Source organism: Lagenorhynchus albirostris, chromosome 11, assembly GCF_949774975.1.
Source record: "Lagenorhynchus albirostris chromosome 11, mLagAlb1.1, whole genome shotgun sequence".
Classification (NCBI taxonomy): Eukaryota; Metazoa; Chordata; class Mammalia; order Artiodactyla; family Delphinidae; genus Lagenorhynchus; species Lagenorhynchus albirostris.
Window position 1 is genome coordinate 90,168,068 of NC_083105.1, and position 17,158 is coordinate 90,185,225.

General features: G+C 36.3%; 1 pseudogene; it reads right to left on the minus strand.

Annotated features, from left to right (window-relative positions):
- Positions 1 to 10,689: 10,689 nt before the first annotated feature.
- The window catches only part of LOC132530016 (telomere zinc finger-associated protein-like), a 37,156-nt pseudogene continuing 30,687 nt past the window's right edge, over positions 10,690 to 17,158 (minus strand).

Sequence of the window (17,158 nt, forward strand, 5' to 3'; positions counted from 1 at the left end):
TTACACAGAATAATATGAGTATAACCTATTGGTGGATTACTATATAATTTTATAAAATTACCATTCTACAGGGCTCAATTTACCTTTATTTTATATATATATATCATTTTAATGAAATATATAGTTATATTCATATAGTTAATATATTATAGGGCTTAACTTATCAATTTGTGAAATTCATGATCTATTTAATTGAAATACATGGATTTATTTTTGAAAGTGTCTTTATAATAAACCAGTGAATTATCTGATATTACATAAATTTTACTTACAACTAAGGCCTTAAGAAGTTAAATTCCTTACCCGTAAGTGCATAGTTTACAGTTGGTCTGATGATGAAAAGTCTGCCTTTCCTTACTGTATGCTAAGCTAACAAGGGCAATTATCATAGAGAAATTAACTTGTACAACTAAGATACATTTTAGATTAAAAGATTAGGGATTTTTTAAAGTTCATTTATAAATCAATACATCATAGGAAAAGAAAAAAGTAAAAACTCTTTGGTAAATATATAACCTTGAAAGCCTTATTGTCCTGAAAGAAATATTGTATTAGATACAAACATTTTGGGCCTTCTCAGATTACATTGGGTACAATTTCCTTCAGAGGTCAACTGTCCACCTCCTGGACTGCAGCATCCCTTCTGCTGTCCCTGATGAGCTTGTCACCTGCTGCGTTTCAAGTTGCAACCCTAGGCCTAACTTCAGCCAAATCGCTGATAAGTAAGGTTAGATTTTGGAGAAGTTAACCTGGGCATACATGCAATGCTGCGTGCACACTTGGTTAACATGTGTGAGCACTAACTAGGGGACCATGTAGAAGATCTTGAGTAGAGGGTGGTAGACTGGAGTCAGGGAGGGTGACACAGACTATTCGTCTGGGCAGGAAAGAATTAAGTCATTGACATGGTTTTGCTCATCGTGAGTCACGATCCAACATTTAGCTTTTTTGATCTGTGGAAATCTAACCTGGATGATGCACTAGAGTAAAAAGAGTGGAAGTAAGGGAACTTTGTGTGGTAGTATACCAAATAGTCCAGATGTTCATGAAGATGGGGGGGTTAGAATTGCTATGGTAGATTGGACCCAAGAATCTACCATCTGACTGTGTTCTCTGGGACGATTCAGAGGAACTTCCTTTACTAAGGAAGTGAGGAAAGCCGTGGTGAGGAGGCAAAGACAACTTAGACAAGCTTCCTAGTGACTGTGCTCCATGGGTCAGAGTTGACAGTCGGGATGCTTCCACTGAACTGCGCTCCTCAATATTAAGACAAATGATAGACTCCTGGGACAGCAGAATCTGGATGCCAGCATTTAACCTGGTGCCTGTTTAACCTCGTAACCTGTTTACCCATTCACTCAGCCCCCAGAGAAATAGTGCCATATCCAGGATAGAGGCTCCATTTCTGATGCTGGTTGGTTGGAAACTTAGAAGCTATATTGAGACAAAGTCCATATTGTGGGCTCAAGCATTGCTCCCATCCCTGCCCCCAAGGCCACTGTTATCATGGGTCCATTACATATAAGCACAAAGGTAGTCAAGAAAAAAGGCAGGTTATCTGTAGGGCAGTTCATCATGTCCATTTGGTTGTAAAGTGACTTCTCATTGGTGGATGCTTTCTGGTTGGCATTAAAGTGATACATAAAGATCTGTAAATATGATGCCCTCTCTGAGAGATCCATTCACGTGCTTATTCTCCAGTCCTTCTTGGCACTGTTCTTCCAGTCTTACCTCTTTACAGATACCTCTGGCCAACTGGCGAAACCACTGATCACAGCCTAGGACTCTCTGCCACATTATACCTTTCTTGAGTTATGAGGTACACAGCAAAGTGTACTTCTTGAAGCTTTGGCAAATGGGATAATTTCCTTTTACCGATGAGCTTCATGATTACCTCTGGGTGGAACTGTAATGAGGCCCAGTCTTCTTTTGCCTGGCACTAACATATCAAGCTTAAATGAGGAGTGCTTCTTATCAACTAGGAATATTCAGATTAGATTGCTTTGTAAATGAGAAATAAACTTTTATTGTGTAGTTATTCTAGTAAATTCAGTTATATACTTTTTTGATCAACTATTTATAGCGATTTTATTAATCTTTTACGATATTAATCTTGACTATGTAAGTATATGTACATATATATCAGCTTAAGCATTTATACTTTAATCTTTTTTTGGTTTTATTTTGTTCTTATTATTTGTCTGAATAATCTTAGAGATTTGGTCTTCATTCTTTAAAATTCTCTTCCTAGTTAAAGAAAGATTCTTCTGGGATGATTTTGTATTAAAAATAACATATTTATCCATGTTATATGGAAGAACTCTACTGTCAAAATGGTATGAAAATTATTTCATAGCTTAATCTATGATTTAATCTTAATCTCAATCATAGCTTAATCTTAATTTCATAGCATATGTATCTGTGATGAGTCAGAGTTCAAAATTTCTCTGGTAAGCATACTACTCATATTTGTATATATTAAATTTTTTTCCTTTATTATACCCTGATTTTTTAGCAAGATGATCTGATATGACACATCTTGTTGTAAGGAGTCTATGGAACAAAGGAATAAGAACGAGCATTCTCACCAAAAAGAAAAAAAAGATAACTATGTGAGGTGATAGATGTGTTAGTTAACTTAATTGTGGTAATCATTTCACACTCTATACAGATAAGAAATCATTATGTTGTACACTTTAAATAAATTGAAAATTTATTTGTCAATTATACCTCATTAAAGCTGAAAAAATTGTTTTACATTAAAAAAAGAATTTATATCTTAAAAATAGTTTCTGTGAGGCAACCTTAGAAATGAACCACTGATTATTTTTCATAGTGATATTTAAAAGTTCTGGGTTAATTTCCCCTTTTATAATGTGACAGTTATAAAACATGTCCACATATTTTTTGATACTTCTCCAATTAAAATGTTGAGTCGGATTCCCCTCCCCTTGATTATGGATCATCCATGTTGACTCTCTTTTAACACATGGGATGAGGTGGAAGTAATGGGAAGGACTTATGAGACCAGGTTGGAAAGAGCTCGAGCACCAATCTCTTCCTGGGACTCTGCATTGTTCAAAATCAGCATGGATCAACCTGGCTGCCCTGAAGACACTAGGCCAGAGATACCACATGGGGTTAGTGACCAAACAACCAACAAACAGACAAACTAATCTTCAGGTGATTTCAGCCTCTAAACTAGGACTACCCTAGCCAATGCCAAGTAGAGCAGGGATGAGTTATCCCCACTTGCAGAATTGTGAGCCCAGTGTACATCCTTGTTTTGTTAGGGTTAGGTTGTTATATGGCAGTAGATAACCAGAACCGATAACTCATTAAAACCCCCAGTAACTCAGCCAATATGAAATGTTTGGCTTTCTTAATGGGCAAAAACAGGGTGAAAAATGGATCTTCCAGATTCAAAAGAATTGACTACAACATAAAGTTCTCCCCGTATCAGTTTTCTTGGGAATATGATTCACATGTAAAGCAACTTGCAAAAACCTAGAAATAATAAATTTCAGTTTTCCAAAATGAGAGAAACCACATCTACTTACAGTAGAGAAACAAATACATCAACATAAGGCCATAGAATGTTGTAGGTTGAAGGTAGCAAGTATGTCTAAATCTCAAAGATAGTTAAGCTGTAGCACTAGACTGGGAATTGCCTATGCTGCTCTAGTAAAAAAAGATGCTGTCATTCACTTTGGATGAGCTTCAGTGAGATAACACATGATGAGGGGCAACAGCTGAGGAAGGGAATGTCAAAGGGGAGGGGCCTTTAAAATGGTTTTGATTTAATACAAGGCATGCACTATTAATAAAGAAGTTGAATGATACCTATATGTTTTATAGGCTTATAAATTGGCTGTAGTAAAATATTTTACATCTTAGATCACTAGGTATTGTTTCAGCTTATTATGGGAGATATCTATCTAGAGTTGACTGAATTGTATTAATCTGAACCTAGTTTAATGATGCCTTAACATTTTTATGGGGGAATTTAATGTTTGCAATATCCATGTTCCTTCTTTGAAAGTGTGACTTATAGGTTTTTCATTTTCCTTAAATTATGAAATCCTTCAGCTAATAAAGGAAAATGATTATAGTTTGCAAAAAAGGCAAAGTCATTTAACAATCCATATAACTGTCTGTTGTAGGACTTTGCATAATAATTGTAATTTAGCTATTAGGGATTCTAAAGGCAGTTATCAGTCATACTCTACGCTTCTGGGGGAATCAGGCAAAGCCCAAATTATTTAAAGTATTTTAAATTCCCAAGGGGAAAAAAAAAGACACTATAAACTGGGAATATACTTCTTAGTGACAACATATTATTTCAAAGCAAAGAAGAAGTTCATCATAATATTCAAATGTATAAACCACCAAACATTATTTTTGTTTATTTTGGATAGAGATATAATTTGTTTATTTTTAATAATGGAACTATTAGTTCCTGTAAGGAGGGAATTAGCAGATGAAAAGTATCAGTTGCAATGTGAAATTTGACCAACATTTTAGTGATCCTGGGACAGCTAAGACATAAAGAATTAGGAAAGAACAGAAAATTGAAGAAGAGTAAGATACAGAATTATTTGCCCCATTATGTGGAAGTATGACCATGCGTTACCTCTGTAGTTTTTAGACCATTTTATAAGACTGACTATTTAACAACTCAGTTTTAGTTGTTTAGTCAACTCGGTTTTAAAAATGAGTATTAAACAACTAGATACGTGAAAACATTTCAAAACACATATTAAATTAACCTGATATTTTTTCCAGATATAAATTTACTTTCAAGGTAAGAAACTATTTAGGTTTGCAAAATTTGGGGTTATTTCTACACACAAACATATTTGGGGTTAAAATTTTGGTGTTGAGTTGGGGACAGAAAGTTTAATTCATTCAAACAATAGTTGTAAAAAAATAACCGGTTGGTTGACATTTATCAGAAGATTTTGAAGCCTTATGTAAAAGAAGTCTATATTTTACTCATATTGTTCTCCACAACAGGAGAGGTTTTGAGCAAAACCTGCTCAAAAATAGTTTAAAAATTATGAAATTTGGTCATTCTCAATTAATATTTATTGTTGTCTTAATAACATCTTCTTGAAGATAAACATATTTGTTGGTAGACTTAAAACTGATACACACATATGGTATAGTGTATATAGATATACTGTATATCTATACTATATATCTATGTCTCTATATCTCTCTAATGATGTCCTTTTATTAAATATATTTAAACAAACTGAATTCATCTATAAGAAAGATATAAAACAACACAGCTTTAATGATTTTATTTCACCTTTACATAACCACCAGAAAGGGATCGTCTATTACAGAACTTTGATATTGGACACATATTGGCATATATTATTTAATCATGGGGGTTTAAATGAGATATTGACTAGGTAAGAGGACTGAATCTGCCATTTCACAATTTTCTGTTAAAATTCAATTTTTTAAGTTGAATAATGACATTTTATAATAACATTGAAGTTTCATATAACAGAAGTCATATAACAGAAATTCAGTGTTTCACTAACTGAATTGAGAATAGAAATCAGAGATAAAATCATAGCTATCTTTGTGCTACCTTCTGGAATAAAAATGCAGTTTGCCTATATTACCCTTTTCTTAAGTCCTCGCTTCACATACGCTCTGCACAACCAGAAAAGAGACCAGCTGTCCCTTCCCTCCATGAGAGTGATTTTCTGAACCATACACCTTATCTCTTATTACTCAGGACCCACTACCAACGTCTGTCTTTCTCTAAACATGCACAGCTTGAGGAATAAGAAGAGCAATAGTGGCAAACTTTCTTAATCTGTATTGTACTCATGGATAAAGGCAAACACAGATGAGGTAGAGATTTGGTTGTTGGAAATGTTGGGGAAGGGTCTCAAAAGAGCTGTGATTTAGAATTATTCATGGATAGCATTTGTTAAAGATAGACAAAAACAAAACAATTTGTGTCATGTTATTCATTACATATCTGTTCTTCCTTGTAATGAGAAGATGGCAAGTTTGGGAACCCTCTCCACCTCCACAAAGCACAGCCAAACTCAGTCAATTATGATTATGCATAGAAATTATGCTGAGATGGCACAACACCCAGACTTCAAGTATGAGATTTGAGAAAGCTACACTATCCCTTTCCAAAATAATGGTTGAGAGGGTGATGAAGATAAGGATAAAAATGGAAGCACCATATGTTGGCAAACCAGACCACAAAACATCCTTCCTTTTATAAGGATCAAGAAACATAGAACAGTTAAATGCCCCCCCACCATACGTACACATTAATAATAATGGATTTTTGAAAATATTACTCAAGACAAGAACATAGAAATATTAATCTGAAATGGGAAAGTATATACCCTAAAATAATTTTTTAAATGAAGAATAAATAGAAAGTCTAGAACAGACTTTAAAATATGCATTTTAGGCAATGAAGAGTTGCATTGGCATTACAGAAAATCAGTTAAGTGACACTGATGTAAAACAAGAGGAGATTTTTAAGAATCCAAATAAGGATAAAGGAATGAATATATTAAAACATATCATAATACAATATAAATAAATATTATAGGCCTGAAGATTAGAATCTACCTTAAAATAATTATAATAAACTCAGAAATCTATAGTAGAAACAACAGTCCCTGCCTTCGTAATGCAAGGAGATAGGTAAAATTGTAAGTCTCAAATAGGATTCAGTGTGTTTCAGGAAAAAAAAAAAAAAATTACATAGTCTGGTCTCCCAGAAAGAAAAAGCAGGTAAATGGAAAATTTTAATACGGCTTAAGTTTCTTTGCAACTACATAAGTTAGTTAAAAAAAGTGAAAAGTCTAAAGAGTTTTGAGGGGAACTTTTGCAAAATTCTAGTTATAAAGACAAAAATTCTGGTTGAAATATGAAGACAAAATTTCAAATATGCAAGTGCTCTGAAAAATATACTCAATTAGTATTACTGGAAGATTATCAAAGTTTCAATTCCAATAAACAGAGAATAATTAAAATTAAGAGTTTAAGAACTAGAAGGCTATAGTATAAAAAATTGTGATAAGACTGATTATATGCATAGAATGATATATGTGATGTTATTTATCATCAGTGACCCTATACTGACAAGTCTTGACATCTAGGCTATGGTTAATCCGAAAAACAGACTAGTTCAGGAACACTTTGTTAAAACAGAGAAAATTTTAAACAATAACATTGTCTAAAAGTGTGGTTAAAATAATTGTGGTATGTGAACTGTATAATCACTTACTGAGTACATGCTAGGTACATAGCACAGTGCTAGATGGTTTAAATATATTTTATATAAATATATAAAGGTGCCCTGCAAAGAAGATATTGTTATCTCATTTTGCCTAACTTAGTTATATCATTTTGACACCTCAACACAGACAAAAAGATTAATCTAGTCAAAGGCTAGCTATTGGCTGAGCTGGGATTCAGAAAGGAATGTAGCTGGGTCTCTATACTGTTTTCTCTACTGCATCACACTCCCTCAATACCACTGAAAAACAGACACACATTTAAAATCATATCTACAAATGTTTTTTAATTTGGGGGGTGATGCCTATGTTTTGATAGTAAATATGAAAGCCAGATACAAAAGTATAGGTAAGTATAATTTCATTCATGTACAAACGTATCTTTGAAAAATGATTGCCATAGAATATGCCAAATGATTATTAGCCCTTGGATAATTTTCTATCTGTGATTCCAAATTTTCTGTAAATAAACATTGATTAATTTTGTAATCAAAGGACAACTAAAGATTACTCATATTTACAAATATTGAAAGAGTCTATTGGGCTGATTTGCACAGTAAAATTTTTATATGGATCCTAAAACTCTCCTCAGTTTATTACTAATATCTACAGATTTTTATTTGTCAATCTAAATCTAATCCCAAATCTTATTAATCACATTTATTAATTTTCTATTTTAAAGATGGATTACCTCTCACTAATTTCCTACAAGACCAGGTGTTATAATTTAGAAAACAAAATATATACACTTTTGCATTTTTGATCAAGACAATTTACATACAATAAAATGCACATATTTTATGTGCACAGTTCAGTGAATTTTAACATATGTATTCACCTGTGTAACTGCTGTCAAATCATGATGCAGAACATTTCCATCATTCTGGAAACTGCCCTTGTGCTCCTTTCCAAGCAATCTGGAAATCCGTTTGCCGTATTTTCACAAATATAAATATACCTTTATAGACAATAGAAAGTACATGCAATCTTTAGGCAATGAACAGACCCATATTACATTACTTCAAGCTCCAAGAAAGTGGAGTTCTTGCGATTCATTTTCACTACCATCTACCCCAGGTCTTACCACAGTGTCTGGCATATAATTGGAGCCCATAACATGCTTATTGAAAAAGATGTTTGAGTGCATAATATATAGCAGGCACTGCGCTATTTTTTTTAATGGTTAGTTTTATTATAATATTATTTGGTGATAGAAATACATGCTATTAATAAGAAGAAAGTGCTTAAAATAATATAAAAGTATAAAGAACAAAAATGCTGAGAGTTCTCTTATACCATTCTCAAATGATCACTCCCAGAGTAGTCAATATTATTAATTTGGTGTATTTCTTTCATTCTTATCTTTGCACTTACAAACATAAAACACATATATTCTTTTAAAAAACAAATAAAACAATTAATGTTTATCAATAATCTCTTATGGGTCAGGCTTTGTTCTAAGCTTTGGAGATACAGCAGCAAACAAAATATATTAAATGCCGTACCTTCATAAAGCCTATAGTTTAATGGGAAGAGACAGTGATAAAGAAAGTATGTAAATGATACAGGATGTTAAATAATGTTGAGTGCACAAGGACTGCAGAGGAAAACTAGGCAGCCAAGAAGGACACACATGTCTCAGGAGTGGGCGAAAGCAGGGTGGCTATTTTAAATGGGAGTTAGGTATGGACTTCTTGAGAAGATCTTTTGAGCAAAACATGAAGGTGGTCGGGAGTAAAGCATTCAAAAAAAAAAAAGCAGTTTTTTTTTTTTAGAGTCCAAAGCCCTGTGGCTTATTGGGGGCCAGGGCCAAGTGGGCTGTGGTGGGCAGGGGAGCTACGTGTCACCTTTCTCAGAGATGGCAGCCGTGAGGATGAATGAGGGATGCAGGACCCCCCGCTCTCCTCTGCACACAGACGCTGACCAGGCCGCCCTGGGCCAGGGACTTCACCATCTCAGCTGAGCCCACCACCATTGTTTGGTTTTCAATGACCAGGGTCCACCTTGTGCTTTGGTGGATTGCAGTTCTGCACAGGTCATAGGTGGGCCTACTGGGTGAACTTGGAGCCACGCTCGGTGCAGTTGAACTTCCTCACTCCCTTGTGCTGTCTGACGTGCCCACACAGCTGGGACATCACTTTAAAGGTCTTCCCACAGATCCGGCAGAAGTGGGACCCTCCTGGTGGCACCCTCCTGGTGGCGGCCAGTCATGTAATAGGGCAGAGTGGGCACACAGCCATTAGCGAGTAACCATCATTGCTCAACAATCAGCATGGGGGTCAGATGTCCTGCTCAGGCAACAGTGGTCTTGGTGCATTGAATGTGGCTGGAGGTGGATTCTGGCTTTCTCCCCAGGGCCTGGCCTCCGGGCCGGCAGGTGAGCTTGGGCTGTGTCCCGCAGAGCTCCAGAGCCCTCACCAGGGCCTCCCGCTGGCCTTGAAGTAGCAGCGAACCTCTCCCCCATCCCTATCTCTGCGACCTAAGGGCGGCAGCCGTCTCCATGGGCCGCAGTCCACGGAGGCCTCAGCAACTGGAGTATACGGATGCTGCCATTAAGGTAACAGCTTCCGCCAGCTTCAGTCTCTCTGTTCAAGTTGCAAAACTTGGTCCAGCTTAGATCAGTTGTCTACCCCTAGGGGCTGGCCAGAGGTCAGGGTTAAGTTGCAAGGACTTTGCACATCATTATTTCAGGTCTGCCTCTGTGTTGGGGCTATTCTCAAAGAAGGGCAATTGCTGTGAGCTGGGAATTCACCCGATGGGTATTTGCTACAACCTGTATTCCTATTGATCCTATACAAATGATTCTCTCCACTTTAAATGAAAAGCCTGAGGGCCGGCTGGGTCTTGGCACCTGGCTCCCTCGGTGATGACAGCTGGGCAGGGTCTGGGCACCTGGCTCTGAGGCGCCGTCAGCTGAGATCTGCCTCTTCAGCCTGGGTACTGGTGGGAGGAGCCAGGCCGGGTGCTGGATGAGTGCTCCCCGGCAGGGCGGCCAGCCTGCACAGGCCGCTCCCCTCCCACTTAATCAGGGCCTGGACCTCAGAGGGCGAAAGTTGAGCCTTGGGACCTTGCCCTTTCTTTTCAGAACAGAGAGTAACATTTGTTTTGGTGGAGGTTTACAGGAACATCATGACCTGACGGTGACCTGACCTCAAGAACAAAGGCTCTGACAGCAAGAAGTGTGCACCAACTAGCCACGCCCCCTCCTCACCTTTCCTATAGAAGGGCTTTGCTGAAAGCTTTCGGGGAGTTCGGGGTTTTTAAGGCATGAGCCACCCTTCTCCTGCATAACCCTGCAATAAACCTTTCTATGTTCCAAACTCTGACGTTCTGGTGGTGTTTGGCCTCACTGTGCCTCAGGCACAGGGCCTCGCGTTTGGTAACAGTCCCGTGCTTCTCAGCAGGGGCCTTTCTGGGTGCTGAACTCACAGCTGCAGGCCTCTCACTGGTGTGGTGAGGTTGTGCTTCTCCAGGCCAGCTTGGGTGCAGAAGGTGTAGCCACAGAGGTGGCACTGGAAGGGCTTCTGGCCCGCGTGCCTGCTCAGGCGCAGGTTGAGACCTGCCTTCTGGGTAAAGGCGTGGCTGCAGAACTTGCAGACACATGCCCTCTAATTCCTGTGTTTGGCCTTGGTGTGCATCTGCAGGCCATTCTTGCTGCACACAGCAGAACTCCTTGCACGCAAACAGCTCCCCGCAGTGCTTAAAAGCCGGGTGCAGCTGCAGTTCCCTTTGGGACAAGAAGAACTTGGCCCAGGTGGGACAGGTATGGAGCTTGGGAGCTCCATGCAGCTTGGTCCCTTTGCTCTGCATGAACTTCTTCTTCATGAGCTGCTGCGAGCAGGCACAACACTTGAAGGGCATCTCCCCCGTGTGGGATGCCAAGTGTACTGGCAGCTCCATCCTCCAGCAGAAGGTCTCCAGGCACTTCCCGCACGTGAAGACTTGTTAGGATTGGTTCAGACAACTCTGGGCTTCATGCTTCAAGATATTCTCCTTTGGAAGATTTGGGGCGCTAGAAAGTTTTCCAGATTTGGGGCGCTAGAAAGTTTTCTCCCCAGTGTGTTTCCTGTTGTGCACTTTTTGATATTTGCTGAGGAACTTTTTGGAAGAAAAAAGAGGGTAAGAGTCTTTCTTTCACCTGCTGTTTAAGTGCCTTGAAGTCAAAATACTCAATATGCCAAAGTGGCATATTTTGGGGTGATCTATTCTGATTTTCTTCAAACAGATATAGCTATCTTCTAGGATTATAGGGTTCTGTGCTTATTTTTGTGGTACAGAATGGAGTGGGGAAACAATACTTAGAATGAAGTATTTCAAGCCTATCCAGAAAAAAAAAAAAAAATCCTCTATGTACATGAGAACTGACCAGAAAGTCAGCTTAGGACAGCAGTCAGGGAGGAGACAATGTATACTGTATGGTATAGAATACTTGGCCCCAAAGAAATTCACAAAGTGTATAGGGGATCTGGTTAGAATTAAACAGATAAATTTGTCTAATATATTGTTTCTAGCTCAGAATCTTGTATGTTTACTGTTGTCTGACAAATATCTCACTATGCAAATTCCTAATCCTTTACCTAATTTTAGGATAAAAGGTGTGTGTGCATACATCTGGAATTATGAAGACAGATTGAGTGAATGCACTTTGTAAAAGCAGGCTCCATCTGACTCACATATGGATGAGAAACCATCTTAGCAGTATGCGCTGGTGGATATGTCTCTGGAATTTTTAATCCTCTTATTTTATTATCATGCTGGTTTATGTTTTAAATGTATTAAAATGGCTTGTGTTTTTATTTCTAAACATCTAATGTAAAAGTCATAACTCACACTGCTCCTTTAAAACACAATTAGAAAAGCATTTCTGGGATTATCATTCAATTTATTACATTCAGTGATATTTTGTTACTTGTACCATAGGACGCTAATAGGCCCAATGAACTGTATCTAGAATACAAGTTGTACTGCTAGCATATTCCAACCTCTAAGTGCCTTTCATGTCAGCATGAGAGATACAATCAGGCATTTGAAAGCTCCGGCCTATTTATAAAGATACCATCAAAACCTGCCTGATGCAGCTGACTTATGAATCAATTATCTGAACTACACCAAGTGATATATCTATTCTGAAATTTAGAGTCATATATTTGAAGTTAAACTACAAACAGATAAACTATTCAACAGCCTATCATGATTCTTATCTCTATGTCTATATCTGTCAAATGCTGGGAGAAAAAAAGGCAAAATCTTACTGATTTTACTGGGAAGAGTTTTAAAAAATAAATCACACAGATACAAGTTCTCTCTCTTTCTCTCTTGCTCTATCTCCCTCTCTCTCTCTAACACACACACACACACACACACACACACACACACACACACACACACACACACACACACACACCCCCCTAGCCATCAAATTACTTATGACCCGAGGGAAAATTTAAATAAAATCAAGAGCATGCAAGGGATGACTCTCATTGTAAAAGGGGAAAAATAACAATAAATAATATTAATTCTCTTAAATTTTATGTCTTAAATGAAATGGCTGAGTATTTCAGTAAATAGAAATGCCACTGTTAGGACAAAAGGTACAAAGCCACTGGGTGCAGAGAGACAACAGTTATGTTTCATCCCAGATGTTGTTGAAAATAAGCCAAACCTAAGACAGATGTGTGTACTTTTGTTTTTAGATGATACCTCACAAGATGTATTCTATTTCAGGATCTACTCTTCATTTCTAAATATTAATGATCTCAGTTTTACTGCTTTGCCTGGTAGAGTTCAGATTTCAGGAACGTATTATTCATGCTGACCAAAGTCATGAGAGACACGTGCACTAAGATGACAAAGTATTAATGTAAAATGAGGAAATGTAGTAACTTTCAACGACACAATGAGTTATCTTCTCAATAGGAAAACGTGTATAAGAGCCCAAATTAATATCAGAAGTCTGCTTTTCTCCAAAGAATTAAAATAAAAGAAGCTCAACATTTTACTGCTTCCTTGAAAAAGTGACTTCTGAGGTGAGTAAAAAAAAAAAAAAAAAAAAGGAGGCAGTTAGGCAAAAAATGCTGAAAAAGGCCTTTGGAGTATAATACAATACAAGCCAAAGTTTCTGAAGTTGTGTTCCCTCGTCAGAATCTCTTGGCGTTGGGTGGGGTGGGGACAGCCTAAGGAGGTGCAGGAGGTAAAGTTAATTTAAAATGCAAAGTTCTGAGCCCCACCCTGGGTTTACTAAATGAAAATTTGTGGGTATATGATAAGAATCAGTCTGAATATACTTTTTAGTAATTCTTGGCACACTCAAGCTTGTAAACCTTTTTGTCAAAGAAGAATGCAAGAAAAAATCTGACATGATAAGCAGGAGACAGATCAGGAATGGGTTAGGCATGGTGATTAGGGGTTTGGGATTTACGCTGAAACTAACGGGTACCCATGGGGCAAGGGAGTAATGTGCACACATTTGTGCTTTAAAAATATGATTCTACCTGCAACATAAAGAAAGGCAATGTGAAGGAAAGAATGGAATCAGGGAAACCAGAGTTAGGAGGTGGTTGCCATGATCTAACCATGAGGTGGTAGTGACTTGCACTAATAACAATTAACAATAGTAAAAGTCAAAGCTAACATTTGCTGAACAATTATGCACTAGGAAAAGCACTTTACAAGAATTTCTCACCTATATTTTAAAAGTACCCTATGAGGTACATGGGAACTATTATTATCCTTATACAAACGAAACAGAAAACCTGAACTCAGGGTAATTAAGTACTTTATATAATTAGTAAATGCTAAGACAAGGATTCAGATCCACATCTCTCTGACTCAGCTACCATATTCTTAACAGCTATGTTATTCTGTCTAACAAATGAAGCAGCAGAATAGGGAGCTACATAGAAGGTAGAGTTGATAGGATTGATGGTTGCTTATAGGACAAAAGAGAGAGAGAGGATGGAGATGATGCCTGGGATTTGAGGTGGGTTATGATGCTTTACACTGGCACAAATGAATATAATAGGAGTGGGTTAGAGAGGAAAGAGAATACATTCATTTTTACATATTGGGTTTACGGCGCCTCTGGAACATCCATGTAGCATGTCCAGTAGGAGATGAGTATAACATTTCTGAGTTCAGGATATAAGTGTGTGTGTTACAGTTTGAAGAGTCAGATGTGCATAGGAGAAATTCAAAGTCATAAATGGACATTAATGTCTGGAGACTTGAATATAGGGAGAAGAAAAGCAGGCCTAGTACAGAAACCTTGAGAGGAATAACAGGCAGAGGAGGAAATAACTAAGACTATTAACACATTATTTTTCAAAAGAGGTCACTCAAGAGTGAAAGAGACACTAGTAATAATTGCAGTAATAAGAGGTGATGGGCATAAATGGGTTCTGATCCAGACCAGCCAGGACATATGACCACCCTTCTCTAAGGAGGCTGAGAGATGAGAATTTTAAAAGGCAGGAAGAAAACCGGCTGAGAGTGTTAACCTGGAACCTGGAGGGTCTATAATATTATTGTAATACTTATATGGCATAAACATATTTACTTTCATGAAGCCTACAATTTTAATCATGGTTCCAGTCCTCACAATGAGTACAAACAGGTAGGAAAAATCATTTAAAGATCACTTGTCTAGTCTGGTTTTCCCAAGTATCTTCTGCATCCAAATTTGTATTCCATATAAGGATAAAATTCATAAATGGATTTGAATGGTCATTTCAGTGGAAATTTCATCTCTTTTTTTCTTCAGTATTTTTCATTTGCTATGAAAACTTACCATAACTTATATTGCTTCTTGAAAGACTCTATAATATCTTCATTTTTAGAGAAACACTGAGAAATCATAATGAAGATTAGGCAGCCCCCTTTATCTCATGCTGCCCAGAAATGGTCTCTTAAGTATACATCTCTGGGAAGATGTCTGTATATGACGAATCTAATCTGTGGTTATTTATTTTTGTGAACATTTTTTTTTTCGGAGAGTGACATTTTTATGATAATTTCAAATTGTGGCTTAAGCCTTATTTCAGTTTGGTAACCTGATATGAACTTGCTGATATTATTTTCTTAAAATTAATGAGGAGAATATTCTCAGGATCAATTGTGTCTCTTATTAGAAGACTAATCTCAGTGCCTAGTAATGCCACTTAATTTCCTATTCTTCCATAAACATTTCCAGCATACTCTAGCCAAATAGGTTCCTTTTTCTTTTTTCATTCCCTGTAGTATTAGTGGCTAATTCTTTCCTTCATACCACTTGGGCTATTTTATAACTGTCTCTTAACACATAAAATATTTCTAGTTCATTATGCTGTTTCTAAGTGGATATATTCAGATTTTTATAAATATATGTGTGGAAAAAATTAATCTTTGATAGATGTATTTTTGTCTATTAATAATACTATGAAGCCATAATGGTGTAGGACATTTACATGCATGGTCTAAGAATATAATAAGTATGCAAAAATCATTTATTGAAGGGAATGAAATTTCAGAATTATTCAAGTAGGGAATTGTATTTTGTATAAAGTAGATGCAGAAAATTTAAACGTTGGCACTGATAACCTAGTCCCTGTGATAGAAAATGCCCTTCTTGTAGAAGGGCTTGATATTAAAATGTCCCACTCTATTCTCTGCATTTATTAATGTTTTTGGGGGTATTTTCAAAATGCACTGGATCATTTTGGATAATTGAGTATCCCTTAGTAAAGGGATAGATAAATTGACTATTATTTACAGAAGCATTGAAGTTGCCATGTAAATATAGTTATTGAAACATCTCACAATGTAACTGTAAAACATTCTCCTATTTTAAGGTTTATTATATCCTTAGAAATAATGAAAAATATAACAAAAGACACTATAATAGATCTGCCTTTGTACAGGATCTGATCAGAAAGTGTTCTTTCTCACACATTATATGTATTAAAAACAAAATATAAAAGTCAAGAGCTGCAAAAAAAATTCAGTTAATGATGAGTAGGAATGTCATAAAAATGTAAATATTTTATTTGTGGTAATAAATAAATAAAACCAGTGAAATTCCAGAGCATATTTCTTTAATTTTTGGGTGATAAATGTCATGTCTTCAATACTTAATGTTGTCTCATAAATCAAAAGAAAATAAAAACAGCAGCAATGCCATATAAAATGAGTAAGGGTCACAAAGAAGAAAATACAAATAGCCAATGAATAGATCAAAAATCATTCAAGTTCCTCTTAACCAGAGAACTTAAAATACAAAACTGAAAATATTGTTTGGCCTATCATATTGACAAATGTTAAGATGAAGATAATGTTCAATGCCAAAACAAGTACAGTGAGGTTGGCATTTCCATACCCTGCTGGTAGCATACACATTGATTCAACTTCACATAATCTATTTGTCATTATGTATCAAGAGCCTACATACTAAAAATCTGATTTTCTTCATCTTTGTGTGTGACAATGCATAGATTTAGCATTTTATTAAAAAATAAAATCAAATTAAAATCACAAAATAACATGTTAAATAACCCTATTATTCACTTTTTTCTGACATAATTGTTACTTTATTACTAAATTTAGAGAGGAGTAGGACAAGAAAATATATGTATGTTCCTTTTTTTTTATTTTGGCCAGTTCCACAAAAGTTTTACACCCTATGATTTTATGCATGAAAATTTATATAAATTTTCAAATTTAGAATAGTCAAAACCATACCAAAATTAGTAGGTTGCTTTGAATTTCTATAATTTTTTTTAAAAGTTTCAATTATTTCAGCTACATTTTTATGTGAAAAGGAGAAATAAATTCTGATTTCCTTGTACCATTATGCATAGTTATATTCCATTTGATTACAAAAAGTAAATGTATAC